This window comes from Xiphias gladius, chromosome 17 (genome assembly GCF_016859285.1).
Source record: "Xiphias gladius isolate SHS-SW01 ecotype Sanya breed wild chromosome 17, ASM1685928v1, whole genome shotgun sequence".
NCBI lineage: Eukaryota > Metazoa > Chordata > Actinopteri > Istiophoriformes > Xiphiidae > Xiphias > Xiphias gladius.
The window spans coordinates 13,387,721-13,409,847 of NC_053416.1; the positions used below are offsets into that span (position 1 = coordinate 13,387,721).

At 42.0% G+C, this 22,127-nt stretch overlaps 1 protein-coding gene across 3 annotated transcripts in view; it reads left to right on the forward strand.

Moving 5' to 3' along the window:
* Window positions 1–2,752: 2,752 nt before the first annotated feature.
* Window positions 2,753–22,127, forward strand: part of jade2 (jade family PHD finger 2) — a 184,684-nt gene continuing 165,309 nt past the window's right edge. For all 3 annotated transcript variants that reach the window (XM_040151302.1, XM_040151303.1, XM_040151304.1), the window contains exon 1: window positions 2,753–3,280. The gene's annotated coding sequence lies outside the window, so the exon portion shown is untranslated. The remainder of the gene's footprint in view (window positions 3,281–22,127) is intronic.

The window sequence follows — 22,127 nt, forward strand, 5'->3', positions numbered from 1 at the left end:
CTTTGTACCCCACTGAATGTATTTGGCAGCAACAGTTGCTAGTACCTCTCCAGATATTTTGTGTGGAAGTGCTTCTCTTTCTTCCTCCACCGCCGTTTAACGAGCTCATAAAGGTAGCACGCTTGAGCAATAGGTTTCAACTTTCTCTCACATGAATGGAGCAATGAATATTTGTGTCCTGTTTGACCTCTAGAAATTCAACCCCCTTTCCTGCCCCAGGATTTGATATAACTGAATGGACGCTTTTCAGTGATGGGAACCCCAGAGCAGAAATACAACACAAATGGACCGAGGTAATTTGGGGCCACCCTGCAGAGATACTCATGTAGGAACTACACTGCCAAGATTATTGGATATTTCTGGTATGTATATGACATATGTATTATTATTTTTTTACAGATTTATTTTTCTAGAATAGAACAGAAAAGACAATAATAAACCATAAGGATCAGGTGACAGGAGATGAGTGATTGCTCTGTTTCATAAAACAGAATCCATGGATTTTGCCATAAGTTTGGCAGAGATGATATTATCCAAAGATATCATATTAACAAGATGGCCAAGTACGGGTCATACATTTTACACACAGAAAAATGGAACCTTCTGTTCAGTGCAATTGAATTGTTTACAGTAACCTTGCAATAAATCCTGTCTCCTCTAGCTTTCCTTAACCTTAACTTTCTGAGGCCTGTGATGGTGTTGTCTTATACAGGTTATTTACCAGTGGCAACTGACTCATTAGTTACTGATACTAATCTCTTTAAATTTATGTGGCTAATGATTTAATGATGTGATACAAGTAGCACCTTTAATCACATATGCATAACAATAGGAAATGCTCTGTATCTGTGAACCCCACCCATCTGGTGCAGCCATCAGATTACACAAACTACAAACCACTACTTGACCCAGATCTGGGTGGATCTACTTCTTAAATAAACAACGTGCGCATCTCATCAGCCAAGAAATTGCATTAGCGGACACTGAAACGACCATGGAGAGGGTCACATGCTGTTTCCTCTGGGGACACTACCTACCTGCATTATGTGGAGGGGAGGACAAAATGTGGGATGCTGCTGTTGCATTTGAATGTGTGCCAGAGAAATCCCTCCTCTGTGTCCTTCACCGCCTCATTTCACTTTGTGCAAAACAGTAGCACCCCCCCCCCCCGTGTGATACAGCTGATATGAGCATTTGTGCACCTGACTTCCTTGCCTGTGTGTGAGTGGTTCTGTGTAAGTGTGTGCGTACACGCGCTTGCAGGTCTGTGTGTTTGATAAAAGTAGAATCGTCCCATTTGTTCATCCAAATGACCTTAATTTTTGCGTGCCTCCTAGCTCTGCAGCTATGTGTATTGACCACAGATTTTAGATACAAAGAAGATAAACGAAGACAAATCGCAGCCGTTGAGATTGTCCCCTGTCACTGCAGAGATACTTAATGAGATGGGGAGTCGGACAGATTTGCTTGTGAAAACTGAGCTGTGCTCTGCAAACTTCAGGCTGTAGAGGAAGTACAAGAAAACCTAGTCCTGTTTGATAACAGGCAGAGGACAGTGATTTAGAGACAGTGGTGGGCAGTAGATTACGCATTGATCAAACACCCTCCTCCTCTTTAAATATAGATTTTAGCGAAAATGTGAAGGAAGGTAATTTACTCGCCAGCCATTTCCTTTGGGTCGGGCTGTGAGCAGATCAATCACTGGTGGAGAGATAATATCACTTACAGTGAAGTGCAACCACAGGCCTTCACTTATAATTGAAAATCTAGCCGCCAATTAGTGCGACACAACTTAATGGTGATGGTGAGAATTGAACATTACCTTTAAAAAAATATGTACACGGATTGAGATTGAACTTGAACAAGTACCATGAATTACAAATTGCGGATGAGTTCGAAGTCTAAACATAATTGTTCCTACATAAAAAGGAGTCCGGCCAAATCTAAGTCATAGGACACAAGGGATACTTCAGGACATTTACCATTGATTCACCCTGTAACATTAGGTAATTGTTTTAGGTGATTTTAAGGTGGCACTATTTTTTGTTTACTTTTTGTACCTCTTGCTAAAATCGAGATTATGTTAAAGATAAGAACATTAAACATCTTTGTAAACTGGTGTACTTTACCTTGCGCGTGAGCGCTCCGTTAATAAGAGATGCCTCTTCAGTTTTATCTCAGAAAATAATTTGCCTTATGATAGTAACTGGCTAGAGATCAGTCACCTGACACAGCTGACTGCCACAAAGTGAACCCGTATCACTGACAGGGAGAATTGGCAGGTGAAGGTTCAATCCCCATCGTCTCCTCTCCGAGGCGCAGTAATCTAGCATTTCTCCGAGAAGGAAGTGCAGCTTGCGGTAACAGTGAATTGAAAGTACGCCATAAATATGGCGCCAAAAGAGTTTTCAAGCTGATGATAAGAGCTGATTTTTCTCTGTGTTGTCTTTTTCTCTGTCTCTCTCTCTGTCTCTCTCTCTCTCTCTCTCTCTGGGGTTGGGAGGAGAGGTTGCAAGACAAGACCCGCCTGTGCATATGTGCAGAGAAGTGTGCACGTACACCGGGGCAGAGGAGGGGAAGCGAAGCCGAGGCAGTAAGTGAAGACGAAGAGAGCTCATATGTTTTATTTTTGAAGGAGGGACGTTGCGAAACTGGCTTGCGAGCTTTTCTGACGCATCGTTTGGAAATAAAGCACCTTTTTTAAATTTTTTTTTTTTTTTTTTTTTTACACCTCCTCTTCTTGCTTCTCCGTCCGTCCCCTCCTCCCGATACCGCTGGCACTGGGGAGGAAAACACGTTTGAGCTGCTTTTGCAAATGCGACATGCTTTCCTGTGAGCGGTGTGTTGCGCGCACCTCGCAGCCTGCTACGCCGTGAAACAGAGGCAGGACCAGCGGCGGCACCACTGGATTTGTTGCCGTTGACTTGTCAAGGCTAGAACTTAGTCCGACTGCCCACTTTTTGGATTTTATTTCGCATTTGGACTTGGCCGTCGGTCCTCGCGGAGCTGACGCGCTGTCAACACGCACCGCGAGGGGAAGGGAAGGGAGGGGAAGGGACGGGAAGGGACAGTCCTGTCACCCAACGTGGATTCAGAGTCGGGGCTGTTTAGCAGCACTGCTAGCAGCCTGCCAGGGCACCGAGTGGGCAAACCGACCCAGTGCTAAACCCTCCTCTGTGAAACTACATGTGCCTGGCTCCCAATGATCTCCTAATCTCCGGGAATCGGCCGCCGTCCAGGACTGAGGACGTCTCTGCACCCGAAGCTGACTGCTATCAAGGTAAAAAAAAAAAAACAAAAACAACCAAAAACAAACAAACCCCCAAAACAAAAATAAAAAAAAACCCCAAATACCACTATACAGATAAATGATAAGACCTAAAAGTGGGAGTGTTGCAGGACCACTGAAGTCCACTTTGCTGCTGCCGCCGCTGCTAGTGCTATATCAGTGCTAGGCTAGCAGCAGGGGCAGCAGCTTGGTACGCACTTTTGCAGCGGGCTTGTCAGTCACCGTCAGCGGCTGGGGCTCTCGGCGTCGTTACCCCGGAGGGTGCATGCTGGTCAGAGAGGCGTAGCGCGTTTTACACGTTGCCGTGAAGGGAACAAGACAAACAGCCCGTTCGAAGCCACGAGCCCGTGCATGCGCCGAGATGAAATTAACCGGGCAAACTTGGCCATGTTGTGGCTGCAAACGTAACAGAAACGCGCCCCGGTGGAAATCAAGTGTGCGAGCGGGTAGTTGGACAGGTTCCAAGCGTGGTATTTTTTTTTTTTTTTTTTTTTTGCGCGTAATTGCAACAAACAGGCTCATGTGCAGCGCTGTAGCGAGGAATGTGAGTTTAACTTGCAGGCGAATGTAAAAGCTGGATCACATAGATACACACACACACACACACACACACACACACACACACGTATAGACTCGGGGGAGGGGGGCATAAGATATGAGATGAAGTTGTATGTAGAGCAGCAGGTCTGGGTGCAGGGTGGTGGCACCAATCGTTCACACAGTCCATGGATGATTTGCAGGTTCCTTCACTCCCCAGTAAAGGGGGGGAGACCAGGGGGGAGCAGCAGTGCTTTTAGGAAGGCTGAGCACGCAACCACACACATACACACATCAAGGAATTAGAGCAACTCCTCTCTGCCTCCTTCACCCTCTCCCTCTCCCCCTCCTCCTCCTCCTCCTCCTCTTGCTTCGTGCTGTGCAGATCTGGCTGGCTTTAGAAGAGGGGGGTGGCTCTTCTTTACCTCATCTAAGTCAGAGCGCTATCTGTATCCCTGGGCTGTTTCATCCTTGCCTGAAAAAACAACAACACAAGGAGTTTACATGTGGATGCAGGTGTTAATGCCGGGAGTCGGATGTGAGCAGGATTAATGGGGTGTAAGTGGGGCATTTGCCTCTGGTGTGATTTTCAGCGATGGATTATGGCCACGTACTCTTCATAATAGCCTGGAGAACCTCCTAAAGAATATTATGTCTGCCTATTAGTGCTGATCATTAATGGATGGTGCAGTTTATCCAGATTTTTTTGGTATTCATTTTTTTGATGGCACACGTGAGGCTGAACTGGCTCTAACCTTGAATCAATTAAGCTGGAATCATCTGGGGGCTTGTTAAATGTTCCCGGTTGTGACAACACACCCTCAGGCCCCCATCACCATCACACACACAGACACCACACATCATCATCATCACCATCACACAAGCTTGACTTGTGCACACATACATGCAACTCTGTGTGCCTCTTGCTCACTCTAAAGACATATTTCAAGTATAGATGCATGCTCTTTCATGCATACCATGCTCTTCAAACTCTCTCAACAAACTCTGGCGCACATGCACAAACACACTTACACACAACCCTCGTCCCGCTGGGTATGAAACCGGAGATGAGTCATGGTGTGTGGGGGCACAGTAACTCTGTCTCAATCCCTCTAACCCCCCCCCCCCCCGTCTTTCATATCTTTCCTGATGCAGTGCTATCTTGTTTTCACTCAGCCACCCCCCCCACCCCCACCACCACCCCCCCACCCCTCCCTCAAGGCTCTCCTCTCTTCTCTCGCCTAGAGACAGTGGTTGTTTACAAGGCAAGAGAACAGGGATGAGGGCTGTTTTCAGCCCTCCAGCCAATCATCCATGTTTTAATCCCTCTTTCCTCATTCATCCTTTATCTCATCCATCGCTCCCTTTCTTTTTTAACCTTGTTTCCTTCCTTCCCTTCCGTCAATCCACAGCTCTGTTCCTTCTCAATCCTTTATCCATCAATCCACTCCTCCATCTTTCCCCTCATCACCTCTTTATCCAGACTTCACTCTACTCTGATTTCCCTCATCCTCTGGATGCATAGCCAGGAGGAATGAATGTGTTCGGCTATATGTATAAACTCTCCCAGTACAGTATGCCATGTGGACCTCGAGCACGCAGACCTTTTAAGCCTCACATGTGTACATATGCACACGTGTGTGTGGGCGGGAGTGTAGCGTGGTGTAGCGTGTGTGTGTGTATTTGTGTCTGCTACGTTAAGCGCTGAGCTCTGATTCGCTGGAAAAGGGGGTAAGGACCCCCACGTGGTGCATTGTATCGCATTAGCGGCTACGTAGTGAAGAGGAAGGAGGAGGAGGAGGAGGAGGAGGAGGAGGAGGAGGAGTGTTGTTCATGAATGGTCCACTGACGTCACTTAAACTGTACCCTCTATCACACACGCACTCAGACACTCGTACATGTTTTTACACACATTGCAAGAAGGCTGCAGGGCAAATGCGTGTGTGTGATTCAGAAATACGTGTCAGATAAGGATAGGAACCAACTGAGGGATTTGTGTGTGTGTGTGTGTGTGTGTGTGTGTAGCTGCCTGGAGGCGTGTTGGCTAGCTGTCATGTCATTAGCTGTCCCCTGTGCTCTGCTCTGCTTGCTAACCAACTAACCAGCATGTCGGCCACAAGGGTATTACTACTAGCTGATTGGTGTGTTTGTGTGTGTGCGTGTGTGTGTTTGTTTGTTTGTGTTTTTGTGTTCTTGCGTTCTTGCTGGTGTCTAGTTCCTCTATGCTTTGATTTGGGGTGTTAAGAATTGCCTGATTATTCAATTTCCGATATCGATTCTGAAGATTGTAAAGAGACAGAAATAAAATAAGTATTAAAAATGATTTGTTTTAGACCTGATTATCCTTAATAGAGGACATTACAGTAACTTCAGAGAATTTTTATTACAGTTCTATAATAGAACAGGAATTCTTATATAAAGAGAGATGTTTTTATAAACTTTTAAAGAACTTTTATAACACTTACATGCATGTTAAGGAAGCATAGATGATGCAAACAAAACACTCAAACATGATAAAAACACCTGTCAGTGTGTTCAGGATCAGTTCATATTTGGGCGTTATCAGTCACTGAATCACGTTGACAGTTTCACTGCAGAAATCAGACACCAGCCAATAAAACATTTATTCTTAGAGTGTTAATAAGTTTACAAGTGCTGTGATTTTTTTTTTTTTTTTTTCCTAGTATTGTTCTGTTTTCCTTACATGCAGGTTTTGTCATGTTTTACAAGTTTTGCAACATGAAACCAGCCATGTGGTTGATTAAACGCTGCAGGCATGTTTTTATGCATTAGCGCGTGTGTTTTGTGTCAGCGTTTGCTCTCAGTAGATGACCCTGCTGTGGCCTAGAACCTCATTAGAGGGTTCTTGAGAGAGAGTGTGTGTGTGTGTGTGTGTGTGTGTGTGTGTGTGTGTGTGTGTTGTGTGTGTGTGCGTGCATGCTAACCTGCTGTTCAGTGGGCCGATACCATTGTCCATTGCTGTCACCACGATGTTGAGCCCGACATCATGATTCCAAATAGAGTAAAAGAGTAACTATTGTGACCACCAAGAGAGCTAAAATACACAAATCGTACGTCAGGTTGTCTATTTGATGTCCATCACAATGAACTGTATGGTACTCAAGAAGTCAAAACTGGCACTGGCATTTTCATTTCAAGTATCTCAGAAATCAGTGTGCGAGAAATCTGGCTTTATCAGTGGTGTCAGGCTTTACCATTTAAAAAAAAAAAAAAAAAAAAAAAAAAAAATCCAACAATATGATTACAGTGGTGGAAAACTATATTACAAATAGAGTTTTTCTGCCCAAGTTCAAGACTGTGTCGCAGGAATAATTAATAAAATTTCTTATTTCTCCTTTCTCTCTCTGCCTACTTGCTAACTCCTACTCTTCTTCCGGGGAAAAAAAAAAATCTGAAGGCTGTAAGCACATTGATGGACAGGCTGACAGATGGTGCCCGAGCTCCTGATGGAAAGAGTTTCGAAAGTGTGTGTGTGTGTGTGTGTTTGTGGGTAGAAAGAGGGTGAGTAAACAACAGACAGAAATAGTATGTCAGACCTTCCTTTGCTGTTTGAACACCTGGTGATCCAGTATGGAAATACGCTTCTGATTCACTCTGCCATCCTTGAACAATTTTTATTTTTGGTTAATATGTATTTAAAACCATCAGATTTATGAAAAGGAATAAAAGAAGGCAGGAGAGCTGAGGCTCAGAGAAAAGGGAGGTGGGAGGGGAACATATTTTTACTTTTCCTATATTGAAAATGGCTGTTCAGCTGAGTTTTAAGACCTGGAAAAGAGCTCAGAGACAATAGAAGAAATAATACAATTTGAAATAGAGAGAGAGGAGAGTGTGGATGGAAGGAAAGAGGAAGAAAGATGGTGATGAGGTGTGGAGGGGAGATAGTTGAAGAGAGGTGCAGAAGGAGTAGGTGAAAGGTATCAAAGGAGAAGACAAGGAAGGTGACGCCGGCAGGAATAGGAAGGAGGGAGGGAGGTAGTTAGGGGAGAGGAGGAGATGTAGGGAGGGTAGCATGAAAGACGACAGGAGGGGTGGAGGAGGGGAGGTGCAGGTAGATAAACAGGGAGGTGGTAGTCAGGGTCGCTGGGTTTGAAGGGCAGAGTGCTCATCCTCCATCTCTGTCCTTTTCATCCCTCCTTCACTCCCTTCCAGGAGCTAATGAACTCCTGATGGCAGTGGAAACAGGGAGCCATGGATCAATTCTCCATCTCTCTCTCTGTGTTTCTTTTGCTCTCCCTCCATCCCTCCTCCCACCTGTCCTCCCCCTTTTGGTCTCTCTCCTCCTGGGTTTTTGGCAGGGCCCCAGCCTTGCTGGCTCTGACTCACCTCCTTCATTGTTTGTCAGCAGATTTCAGGAGACGGAGCTGGAGGCTTAGTTAGAAAATTATTTGGAACTCAGCCTCGTCCTTCTTTTTTTTTCTTTTTATTCATTTCTTCTTTCTCTCCCTCTTTCTGTTTTCTGTTCTCTCATTCCTGCTCCCATAATGCAGCGGCAGCAGCAGGAGCAGTGGCAGCATCAATAAATATTGTGTTAATGTTCTGGTGGCTGGAGCCAGCAAGGTGATAAAGGGAATCTGTTTGATTTTTGTGGGTCATTTGTTTGGCCTGACGCCTCTTCGGTTGGTGTGCATACCTGTGTGAAAGTACATTACGTATGTGTATAGCTTTGGAGTTTCTTCCTTAATTCCTTTCATTTTTTTTTCTTTCTGACTGATTCACTCCCTTGTTCACTTCTTCAGTCGTCTTTCCCTGCTTAGCTTCTACTCTGCTTCTGTCCTTCCTCTTTTTTTCCCAAATTTTTTCCCAAAGCCTCTCACACAGTTGTATTGAGACAAATTCCCTAAAGGACACAATTCTTATTCTTAATAATTAGCATGAGGATAAATCACTCATAATGTTGAGTTCCAGACACTATAAAATAATTGCCCTATTAAGATTCCTCCCAGTGTAATACCAGGCTGCAGTTTGTATGACGTGTCGTCTGACCACAACTGAAGGCAAAAGTGTTTATACTTATTTCTAACAGCCACGCTTGAACACAGGACAAAAAGTTCCACTAATTCTGAAACTGGAAATGTGTGAGGCAAGGGGGTTTCAGAGGCTGTATGACCTCCGACAAGCACTTCAGTTGAAGCATACTGACACCTTTATTGCTTGTTAAATGACTGACTGGGGTATTTTTTAACGTTCTTAATTGATGTTGGATGCTGAGGGGATATCCCTATACTGTTCATGTTTGCTTCTGTGCTTTTCACTTGGCTGTGATCCAAAAGATTGGTTCATACATGCAATCTCTGGCCATTGTAAAATTAAAATTAAAATTTTAAAAAGGATTTAAATCACTTGAAGATTTGGTTTCAATTTTTCACACATTTCTCTATAACGTATTTGTGACTAATGAGCAACTATCAACAAAAATAATTCCCTCGAACCTCTGCTGACTTGCTTCATTAAGATTGTGAGTGTTCAGGGTCTTAACCATGAAGCACTGAAGGAAAACTTAATAGAAACTGTTAGTTTTACCTTCACAGTATGCGGAAGTTAACCACTTGTAAATAGGTGAATCTTACATGAGGGGGTAGCCAAGTATTCAGCAGTTGTTGCATACCAAGCTAACACTAGCTGTATTATCTTCTTTTTGATTGAAAGATTCGAGGGCCTGAGCAAAGGTGAGACTGTAGGCTTCCTGAATGAAATGTCAACATAAATGCCACCAAAACAAAACCCATTTGGATGCATTTGAATGAGCTAAAAAATAGCTTAAAACCACTGGGGAGTCCTTTCTCTGTCAGTGGAGATATAGAACAAAAAAAAAAAACAAAAAAGTTACTAATAAGCTACCTACATCTAAAAAAAAACCCCTGCCTAAATAAAGTATCTGTGGGGAAACACTGATGCTTCATTTTGGAAGTAATTTCTGTCTTTCACTTTCCCTGAAGGACTAAGCTAGCTTCTAGGCATTGTGGGCGTTCCTCTTTTAAACCACGCTGCAGCTAGCAGGGAGCATTCATTTTTTTATTTTTTTTTATTTCTGTGTTATTTCACACTCCACTAAATGAAGCTTTGCTCCCCTGAGAGAAGTACCAGAAAAACTAATTCACTTTACAGAGACAACAGTCTTCTGTATTTGATATGAGGAGCAAGTTTCTTTCCATCCAGCGGATCCCCGTGGAGTCTTCAGTGAGGGGGTGGGACCACAGGGGAGAGGGCTGATGGGAATGGTGATGGTGATATCAGAATCAGAGAGTGACTCGTGACTGCTCCTAAGTGGCTCCGAGCCTTCCAGTCAGTCAGGAGATGTTCGTGTGTGTGTTACTGAGTGAGGTTGCACATCATTAAAGGTGCTGGCTGAAAAGTTTAGCGCTACGGTATGCTGTGGTTTTTGTCCGTGCACTTCAGGTTTATTTGTGGTTTTCCACCTCTTTGTTGCAGCTCTCACTGTGCCAGGGGGTTCTGGTGCACAACAACTCGTTAAGAAATGCATTCAATCAAGGGTCAAGCGGTGATCAGTTTTATTCTGCTTTCTTTTTGAGATATTGAACTTGTTTCTCACATATCCTGAAATGAGAGTGCAATTATCTCACTCCAGGAGGGGATCACCAAAGTTAGTACAGTTCATCCTGAGGGGGACATGCGTGTGTGTGTGTGTGTGTGTGTACCAAATTTCAAGGCAGTCCATCCAATAGTTGTTGAGGTATTTCACTGAAAACCAAAAATGTCGACCTGCTGTAGCTACTACAGAAAAAGTCAGATGATTACCAAGGTCTGTAGGCTTCATCGTCTGCGAACCGTGACTGTCTGTACAGAATTTCAATGCAGTTCTTTTAAATAGCTGAAATATTGCAGTCCGGACCAAAGTGTTGGACTGAGCGACCGACGGACTGAAATTGTCATTCATAGAGCCATACCAGTAAACAGTGAATCAAAAAAAGCAGTATATCCTCATGATGGAGAAGTGGGAATCTGCAAATGTTTGCCTGTTTTTCTTGATAAATGACCTATTTATCCAGATCATTCACTATTAGTTTACAGTGGGTCAATTCATTAACAAATCATACTAACACATTTAAAACTTAAAAGTTGCACTAGAACTGAACTTGTATAAAAAATATACCTCTCCCATAGTCTAAACCATAAACTTGGCATCCAGTAGAGAATAGTTTCCAGGTGCCTGTTACTGTATATGCCATAGATTCACCATGTTTACCCACATTATTAGCATTTTAGTGTCAGATAAATTGCTGATGGGAAATCTTTTTCGAACACTGCATACAAAACTTGTCCCCAAACCACGAGGCTTCGTCCAGACAACACACCAAAAACATCAGCTCTTCCTCTTGTAATGTCAGTGTGTTGAAGGATGGATTTCTGCCAATTTTATCCAAGTGCATGCATCTTACAGCGAATATGTCTGTGTTTGATAATAAATACTAAATACTTGATACCTTTCATTACAGACTGGTACACACACAAATTCAAATATGCACCAACACACCCTGAGATTTTGAGTCTTTCACCTCATTCATAATAGTTGCCCTATTTCTCCACTATTTGTCTCTGTCTCTCTCTCATTCTCTTTCTCTCCCTGGTCTCTCAACCTTACCTCATAAATCTTTGTGATTCTTTTCTTTGGTGCTTTTTCTCTCCATACCTTTCAAACCTGTCTGTGTGAACCTATCTCTTTTGCCTACCTTTTCTCTAGTGGCTCTGTCCCAAAATAGGTGTGTGTGTGTGTGTGTGTGTGTGTGTGTGTGTGTGTGTGTGTGTGTGTGTGTGTGTGTGTGTGTGTGTAAAATGAGTTGGGGAGGAGAATGAAGGAAAGAGTGAAAATAGACTTGGATGTGTGTGTGTTGGTGTTGCAGTCTTCCCTGAATGCCTTCTAGCTGTTGCTGTCTTACTTGTACACACATCAGTAACACTACATAGGCAATTTGTACACACACACTCTTTCTCACTCACTCACTCACTCACTCACTCCTGTCTATGTCATGTTATCTTGCCTGTCATTTTTCTACCCATGAAGAAGAGGAAATGTTCTGTGTTAGTGGGTTGAGAACAAACGGGGGAGGAAGAGAGGAAGGAAGGGGAGGTAGAAAAACAATGATGGACAGATAACTGAAGGATGTAGAGAGTAGCAGTGAAGGAGAGAATTGTTAAGATATGGTGTTACAAAGAGATGATAGGGGAGCTTGAAGGTAGAAAAGTGACTGACGGGTAGAAAGAAGAGAAGAAAGTACTAAAGGGAAAGCAGCTCTGTATTTTCCTTGTTTGGTTGTTGCCAAAGGCTTTTTTGGCTTTTTGTTCCCCAGGCAGGCAAATCTTACTCAGTTCAATCATCACAAACATACATCAGGACCATAGGGAAAGAAGGACGTACACACACAAATAAACACACACTTACATGCACTGATATGCAAACCTCCTCCCTGGATGCACAAGCACACATCTCCATACAAACGCACACAAACACGCACACACATGCATGCGCACACATGCACAAATGTAGCAGAGCTCAGAGAGATGGCTTGTTATGAAGCAATTTATATGCAAGGATTCTTTATCAAACTGACTGACCTCTGGCTCCTCAGGGAGCTCTAAGCACCGACCAGCTGTGTGTGTGTGTGTGTGTGTGTGTGTGTGTGTGTGTGTGTGTGAGAGAGAGAGAGAGATATTGTGCGTGCTGTTTGGCAAACAGCTTCACTTTCTCAGATAGTCGTTGATGCTTGTGTCATTTTAATGTGTTTGGTGTGTGTGTGTGTGTGTGTGTGTGTGTGTGTGTGTGTGTGTGCAAGCATGCATTGCAGCTAGAGAGCACCTTCATCATCTGCACTATTGATATCCTCTTTATAGACTTGTACTACCTACAAAAAACATGTATATCTCAGTCTCTGTTTGTGTCTGTCTCTCTCTCTCTCTCTCTCTCTGTGTGTGTGTGTGTGTGTGTGTGTGTGTGTGTGTGTGTGTGTGTGTGTGTGTGTGTGTGTGTGTGTCCAGATGTTCCAGCAGTCACTTGAGTCTGTGTATTATTGCTGTCGGCTTTTCCTGACAGCCAGACTGCCTACTCATCTTGAGAGAGCACTGTGTATATGTGTGTGTGTGTGTGTGTGTGTGTGTGTGTGTGTGTGTGTGTGTGTGTGTGTGTACACACATGTCTTTCTATGGCTGTGTGGACAAATTTTGGCTGGTCCTCACAACTTCAAAGGGGTGTTTGATGGTTAAGATTTGGTTTAAAGGTTCAGGTTAGAAATAGATTTAGGTTAGGGTTAGGGTAAAGGCATTTGTTGGGATGGTTAAGGTTAGGGTAAGGGGCTAGGGAATGTATTATGTCAATGAGTGTCCTCACAAAGATAGAAAGATCACTTTGTGTGCGTGTGTGCGTGTGCGTGCTTGCGTGCGTGCTGCCCGCTGGGCCTCTGCAGCTACAGTCTCTTAATAATAGATCACCATCATGGCAACCATTGTTGTGTGCTGACCTTAAGTGCTGCAAAGTGCTGCGAAAAGACATGGACGCACACCAGTGTTTCTGCTGAAGTAAATGCACTGTCATCTATAGGGCTGACTGAGGCAGAGACAGAGAGACAGACAGCCAAGCAGAGGGATGACATACTTGCAGACAGACAAACAGATGGCAGGCAAATGGGTAAATGGGCAGAAAGGCAAAGAGTCAAGCAGTCAGACAGACAGAAAGACAGATGGCAAGCTTATAGGCAGACAGAAGGATGGACAGAATGACAAATGGGACGCAGCCAGTCAGACGGATTTGAAAGCTAGAAGACAGACAGAGAGACAGACAAAAAGTCTCGCAAACATCCTGCATTATTAATTCAGATTAGAACAGATTGTTAACTTGAATAATCTTTGACATGTCTGTGCAGATATGTCTGTTTCTCTACAGAAAATCAGTGAGTAGCAAAATGGCCATGATTGAATCTAATGCCAGTTTAGTGTTGAAACCATTAGCTGATTAATCGATTTTATGCTTTATCAATTAATTGCCTGTGAATTGACCACCAAACATTTTCTCGTTCCAGCCTCTTTAATGTGAGCATGTACTAAATTTCTGTTTAGTATCCTTGTTAATGGAATACCTTTTTTGGTTTTCAACTGTTAAACATTTTAGGGATCACACGATGAATGGATTAATAGGAAACATAATTTGGACCCTAATCAACAAGGAAAATCATTGCTCGTTGCAGCCCTAGCTGCTAACACACTAGGTATCTGGTAGGGCTTTACGGGGCATCATTGTCCTAACATCAGTAATTTCTTCATCAGCACAAGTTTTGTTTAGAATAAATATCACAAGAACCCGGAAAAACTACTAGGAAAGTGACAGAATTAACAGAAAATCTAAAGAAATAGAAAGATGTCACAGTCCCAGTCTTACAGTTTGATGGACAGGTATGATCTGACTGAAGTGCAGTACTTTTCAACAAATTTATTCTTGCCTTTGGTAGACCATACGCTGCTTTTGTTTTTGATGACACTTTATTTGCCATTTTCAACTGCAGTGGCATCTGCTGTCTTGCTAATGACACTGGTGAAGCTTCAATGGCTTCACCAGTGGAGCTGAGATGATAAACCTGCTCCTCACTCTGCTATATACTGTGACTGCAAGTGATGCCCTGCAGAATGCATACATCTGGTCTGAACATTTTTCAACATAAGCTTTGCGTGTATCAACTTTTTCAACCAAGACATGATTTAGAAAATAAAGTGGTTAAAAATTGGGATATCATCACCAGCTTCCAGGCTATGAAATTTCTCCAGGTACAGACCTTATTAGTGGTAAAGAGCCTGTGCTAGCATACACTCAGCAGAGCTCAAACTCCCTGCCTGAACAGTCCATGAGGTCCATCTTACTTACAAGCTTGTCAAATTTTAAAGAAATTTGACCTAATGAAAGCTTTTATCAGATGACTGGATTATGTTACATACAATTAAATCACAGTTGACTTGGGTTACTGAAAGAGATTTACAGGTGCAAGTTTCCTCAGCTTAGCTGGCATTGTTCTTATCTGCAAAAATGAGCACACCTAAAAAAAAAAAGGAATGCACCAGAGTAGGAATAAGCTGCTATAAACATGCTGGGCCTGTGAGTACAGCCTGAAACATCTTTGAGCAGTAACAGCAGCTCTCATCCGACTTTTTCCTCCAACATGCAAACTGGGTTTCTATGTCGGAGCTTATCCTAATTTAACAGCTCGGTTGTGGATCCAGATCCAGTAAAATAGCTGACACATGATTTCTTTTCCATCTGCAGGTTTGTGTCCAGAAACAGCTGTTTTCTCAGACTTGATCTGTTGCACATTTCAGAGAACGGCCCCCTTTAAATGCTCAGTCAGACATAGTGCTCTTGACAGTGTCATAGTCAGCCAATTAATTAGCTCCCCAGGCGACTTGGCTTTCACAGCATGCATTAGTCAGCCTTCTCGCTGTTTGTCTTATTCTAAATGTTTTGGGCTGATAGTAATCTATTCACAGAATATGTGGATTACACCAGCATTAAAATGAGAGCTGGAGGTGGCTGTCTAAACCTAAGGCAAAATTTCAGGTTTGAGTTTTCAATATTTATGTTTTCCAGCACTTTTCTACAGTGTTGCGGGATGTAAATTCAAATCTGCTGGGATGTTGTTCAGAGACATTGATTGATGAAATGGAATTTGAATGTGTTTTTGGTTGTTTTGAATGGATTTGGCTAATTCCTTTGATTGAAATAATGATGGTGGCATACACGCGAGAAATATGTGTTTTTATGTGAGCTCCAGGCTGGTGATGGACAGTGGGTTCAAAATTTATGTACTGGTGGTGTTTATTCTGTTTAGCTTGGTTCCCGCCATCTGATCCCACATCTCCAGTTTGTTTAGTGATTCAGATAAGTCCTGCATGGTGCTCATGGACAGCTGTTTCCACTGACTAGAGAAACATTTGACCAATAAGAGCTTTGCAGCGGAGATTAAGAATGGAAATGTCATCCTCTTACATAGCTAGCTACCTAGCTACATTCCTGAAAAATAATGACAAGAATGACCACAGAAATGAAAACATGATGTAGATGTACAGGTTGTTGTAAGTCAACTAACAGAAATAATTTATAGAAACTCTTAAATGGGCATATTTCATATTTCTTTAATCATTGTCAAAACTGTTACAGTATTTTCTTCTAGCAACCTTTACTGCAACAGCTGTGTTGACTGAAAGCGAAGTCAATGGGACAGATCTGTCACTCACTACTAACTGGTCAGGGCAATCGGCTAACGTGACCGTGACCTCAGGCCGAATCAATGAAGTGCAATTCCGTATGCTTCAGGTTAGTCTCTGTTTGGGTTTAGCAATAATAAAGCCAGGATACGGTGTGATTTGATAGACATTTTAAGGCCTGATTGACATGGTTAATGATCTAAATATTAGAAGTTATTCAAAAGATTAAAACCCTTACAAACCGCTAGTCCACCAACACAGGTGTTTTCACCTCGTGTTGCCTGATTAGACCTTTTTTCTCTGGAATTTGTGGGTGCGTACAGATTTGGTTTGCTAGTTTTGTTTCACCCATTAGGTTGGGACAGTTTTCCCAGTTGTCATTGTGATTGACACATAGAGTATTGTGACATGTAATCCTCAGCATAGCACCATCCATCTTAAATCTTACTAATAGTGTAATCAGACAAAGTAATTGAAAACACCCGTGTGGGGTGTGCAGGGTCTTTAAAAGTAAACAGACTGCGCCAGAGCAATCTAGACTAGATTACATTTAAATTTCCTGGATTAATCTGGACTAAAGTCGACCGGACTGATCTTTTAAGACTGAGAAGAATAGTGTTCTTGGCAGATATTTACATTTGAACCTTCAGCAGAGTGATTGAATGTCTTTGGATCAGTCACACCAAAACCTGCTGCTTACCATGCTGTTGGCCACTTCCTCTGTTTTGTTTGTACATGTTCATGTGTGTGTTTATGTACACTTTGCATTGTGTGGCTGCCCCTCATTGACCCTGGCTAATCCAAGCCATTCACGAAAAGGAGGCCACAGCCCAGACACACAGCTTTTTAATGTAATGTAGCCACAGGGGAGTGGGATAGCATGCCAGTAGTTAAAGTGTACGTGTGTGTGCATATGTGTTTGAATGTGCTGGTGTGTATTCTGATGTATGTATTTATGTACAGACTGTATATGTCTGCGTGCTTGATTCTTCAATTTTTATACCCTATCACCACAATCACATTTTAGGTAGGACGTACTATCCCCATTTTGGCTTCCGAAGAATTACAACGCATGACATTAAATATCTTTATACTTGCATTACAGATTCTTCCTATTAAATTTCCATATTAAAAAAGGGAAAAGGTAGTTTGTTGAAACTGTTTCTCCTCGTTGCATTGAGACAGAGAGTTAATATTCACACCATCAGCTTATTATTTAAATTAATGAGCTCATTAGCAAAGCTACTTGAGTTTAATATAGCATGGTAATTACAGCAGGGTGTAGGGAGCTTAAAGTTTAAAAGTGGTTCATGTTTTTGTGTGTGTTGTGCAGGTATGCTTGTTTTCCAATATGTGGTTTTATTTATATATATATATATGTATATTTGTGTGTGTGTGTGTGTGTGTGTGTATATGTGTATATATGTATATGTATATGTATATATGTATATATATATATATATATTCTGTATATTTGTATGTTGAAATGTAATTTTGTTTGTGTGGAGATGAGCAAGGCATTTTCGTCTGCCTCTGTAACTCTGTGCTTCTTGCTGACTTGTTTGTCTTTGTTAGCCTTATATTGTCTCCTTGTCTGGATTTTTTTTTCCAGTTTAACTCTCATCTTTCTGTCTGCCTCCATCTTTTCGGATATCACTCTTTTTTTCTTTTGACTGATGATCTCTATCTTCTCACTCCCATATTAATCTCCGAATCTCTGATTCCTCCTCCCTTCTCTCTGCTCGCTTCCAAACTTTAGTTTTTCCTTCATTTAGCCAGGGAACCTATTATTTATGTCAGAAATGTTCAGCCACACCAAAACCACATTTTTTTGAGATATGGTTGTATTTCATTCTGCCTGATGGTTTCATTGACTCCGACAGCTGGTTACCTCCAGCTATTGTCCTGCATCAGCTCTGACAAAGTGCAGGTTTAGACAGTGCTTCTACAGTATGAGATTATAATGCAACAAAAACTAATAGTGATTATAATGCAACTAAAACTAATAAGGCAGTATTTACAACACAATGCTACAGTCTAAAATCCGAACATATTCTGTTTAATTTTATATAAGACTTAATGAAATGGCAAATACTCACATTGAGAGGTTGAAAACTTTTTTTGCTTAAAATCTTAAATGAGTAAATGCAATTGTCAGAATTGTTGTTGAATAATTTCATGTTGATTGACTAATCAATTACTTAACTAGTCGTTTCAGCTCCAAGTTGTGATACATTATGATAAGATAATGGAACAAAACAGTATGATTTAGCAACAAATCACAGTGATACAAGGTGTCAGAAAATTATTACATGGTGCTGTCGTACAACACAAAGCATATGACAATATGATGCAGTACAAACCTCAGCCACATATAGGATAAAACAATAATGCAGTGCCACTGTAATATAAGTTATATTAGGCGACTGCAGAAAGCTTTGTAAGTATCATCATCATTTCATCACTTTACTTGACTCCCAGCACCCTCTACACAGTTAGTTTAATTTGCTTTCATCAGCGCAGGGTTGTACCTCTCTAGAGCTGTCACACAGACATATGATGTCGTTTATTCCGTCAGATGTAGGCTTTTTAGACAATAAGCAATTTGGCCTGTTACTATCTGTGGACCTGTGGTTCCTGGCTTCTTTCCTCTTGCTGCTTTTTCTGACGGTTTTGGTGACAAATCACAATCACAACAGTGATGTTACTTTTAACCTGTGTACTTGTTTTTATTTGTGAATGTATTATATACATATACCCATTTTACTAACGGACGTTTTTATTCATCATTGTATTCTTTTTGTGTTTACCGTTATTGACTGCTGTCTTTAAGCCACGTTACCGCTTGGGGACATTAAAGCTTTACTCTACTCTACTCTGTATGTCCTGCCTTCCACCCAACATGCATACAACCCGAGAGCCAGGCCCTGGTTGTTGTAAGTTTTATATGAGGATGCTTTACTACTTTTATCCCTTGTAAGTGCATTTTGTTTCCCTGGTCCGGGGTAGAACCGTTTGACCCGTAGGTGCAGTACTGGACTCTGTGTCATGGTAGACTTACTCTTCTCGTGATTTTGGCAGTTTGGTTTTATTTTATTGGTAAGTTTTTATTTTAAAGGTGGGTCACAAAGTCCCAAACTGTCACCCAGTCGAAAGCAACGATTGTTGGGGTCACCTAGGAGTGAAACAAATTTCCACTGTCCTGGCCTCTGATTTTGTTGCATCAGTATGCTAATAAGTCAGACCTGTCCCACTATGTGGGACATCAGTACTGACCCTCCACTCCCCTTCAACACACTCCCTAATGTACCAAACAAAGGACATACAGTATAATACATAGAAAACATTACTATATAATGATGCAATAAAATGTTGTCTGCTTGATATCAACTGAGGCTTTCTGTTGTTTTTATTGTAGTATTGATTATGTCTTGTCTGCTTTTGCACTGCATGGAAATTGAACATTGCTAAGTTCATGCTAATGGTTACAGGTGGCCATGTTGGAGGCCAGCGACGATACAAACATTTGCCAAACGACGATACAAACATTTCATGTAAGACCTCCTACAGAACAGAATACATTTCGTCATTGTATTTTGTTATCTGTGAAATTCTACTATATTTTCTCAGATAATGGTGGACAATGAAACCTGAAAACCTAAAAGTAACAACAATAACTGTAATAGTTATTGTTGTTATTTTCAAAATGGGACTTTTTTTTTTTGAGTCAGCTGCTGCGGGAAATGTAAAAGATTTTTTTCAGGAAAAGCCGACCCGACACTGAGTGTTTTTTGAACAACAATTTTCAGTCAGCAGTGTGCTTAATTGGCAAAACCTAGGTAAAAAGTAAAATAATGAAAAAAACGGGACTGTAAGCTATTGAATTTTGGCTCTAGAGATATAATTTGTTATAGCTGTTTTCCAAGACAGTAGTCAGACCGTCACAGACTCTGTTTCTCTCTGTATGTCTCTCTTCTCTGCCTGTCCTTGTGTCTCCTTTTGGCTCTTTCTTTTTGTTTTTGTCCTCAGGTAGTATCCCAGTGCAGACCTGGAGTCTGATTCACTGGATTGATTGAGATGAAGTTGTACTTTTGTGAGTCTTTTCCGTCTCCCTTTTCTCCTTCACCCACTCCATCCCTCCAGATAACGAGAAGTATCTCAGTCTTCAGTCTGGGCTCTTGTTTCTGATTGAGACAGGGTTGTGTGTACCGCATGAGAGAGAGAGAGACAGAGACATACAGTCAACCTGGAAACTAAGGATGAGGATAGAGTGGAAGGAAAAAGAAAGGTATCAGGTGTAGAGAAAGAATAAGTGAGACAGAGAGGAGAAAATGAACTTAGAGACTTTTCTTGGCAGTTGCAGAGCTGTTACTCTCCCTCATGCCTTAGGTGATCCGGCTCCAAAAGAGAAGGGGAGGGGGATTTTAAGGTGATACAGTGACATTTCCAATTACCATCAGCTCTTTCACTTTAACCGACCAGCGGTTCTCCCCTTACATACACATTCAGGAATCCTGGGCTGCCACCAGGACAAGAAGTTAAAGAGACCATCCTGTCATCTTATAATCACAGATCCAGGCCCCATGACGGCTGCTTGTCAAAGAGACACTGAACCCCAGCCAGTAATTGCCTAAAATGGATATGCAACATAAATCAATCAGTCAGCATAAATCAAATAATTTTTTTTTTTTTTTAATCCAGTAGCCAAATGTGATAGAAACACACTTAACAGTGATCATATAACAGCTACACACAAAAATAGGACATATACGTTACTGTTTTGTGTTGTGAGAGTAGCTGGTAGATTATAAAACGTAAGCAGCCACAATTAGCTGGAGTGGCCGGTCACGGTTTCCAACTCTGGTCAATACAGCACTGTTTGCAAAAGAAACTGTGCACTACTGAGAGAAAATCATTATAATTCACTCCAAATTTCCCCTCTGAGTAAGAATGCAAACAAGCAAGTATTTGGCTACTGCTTGGAAAGTAGTGCTCTTATCATAACAGGCATACCGAAGAAGAGCTTTACAGCTGAATCACCAAAAGTGGAAAGAAAACAGCCATGCAACCAAAATCAAGATTACTCCCCACCTGTTGCCGTAAAAACAACACTCTCACATACAAAAAACAAAAATTATAGGGAGAATCATTGAGGGCTGAGAATGTGTGTTTCTGCTACTGAGAAACACACATTCGGGTGTCCGGCTGTTGCGTGTGACGTCATCACAGTGCATGTTATTTGCCAACTGGGCCAAGAGATTCTAATAAACCTGCGCAGGTGCTCGGTGAGAAACTTGGAATGACTTGGCATTGGTGTGAGGGGTCATGCTGTTCCTCTTCAGATCCGTCCCCCTTTGCCCAACCAAGCACCTGACCAAGCAGTAAGTAACCAGTAACTCTGTAGTGCAGTCAGTCAGGGACTCTACAGGTTTCCCATCGTCAGGCTCTAGCTAGCAGAGCTAAAATTGCTAGCAGACCCTCTCTTGTCTCACAAACTATAACATTAGTTTTTAAAGGATTTTGTAAGCATTAAAATGCCTACCAGCTCATGATAAATGCTTTTCATAAACCCGATTTAAAATGGTGTAGGAGTTTCTTATATGAAACGCAACAAATCAAAGCCATCGCATTGATGGATGGAGCCTCGCTCAGTTGAAGTAATCATGAGAAATAACCCTCCACATCTGTAGCCACAGGTATAACTACCAAGTATGTGGGAGACACCTGAGTAAATATTTTGGACTAAAATTTTTTTGCTCAGTCAGTTGGCTGGTTGATTGAATCACAAACAAAAGCCTCTGAAAATTCTCATGTACTCATCGTCTGTGTTTGGTGAAGCCCCTGTCACTTCTGCCACAAAAAAATTCCTCTGTCGTTGTAAATTCTTCAGACAGCTTCTAACAAACCCATTCAGAAGGCTGGTGTAAAGAATCCTCAAAACAATTTCATGTCACATTTTACTTAGTGTTTCCTTTGGGTGGTCAGGGAAAAAAAGGGACTGGGCTGCTTTAAAAGAAAGAAAGAAAAGAGAAAACCTTGGTACCCTGAGTGTGGTTTAAGTGGGTCGCCTGAGAGTTTA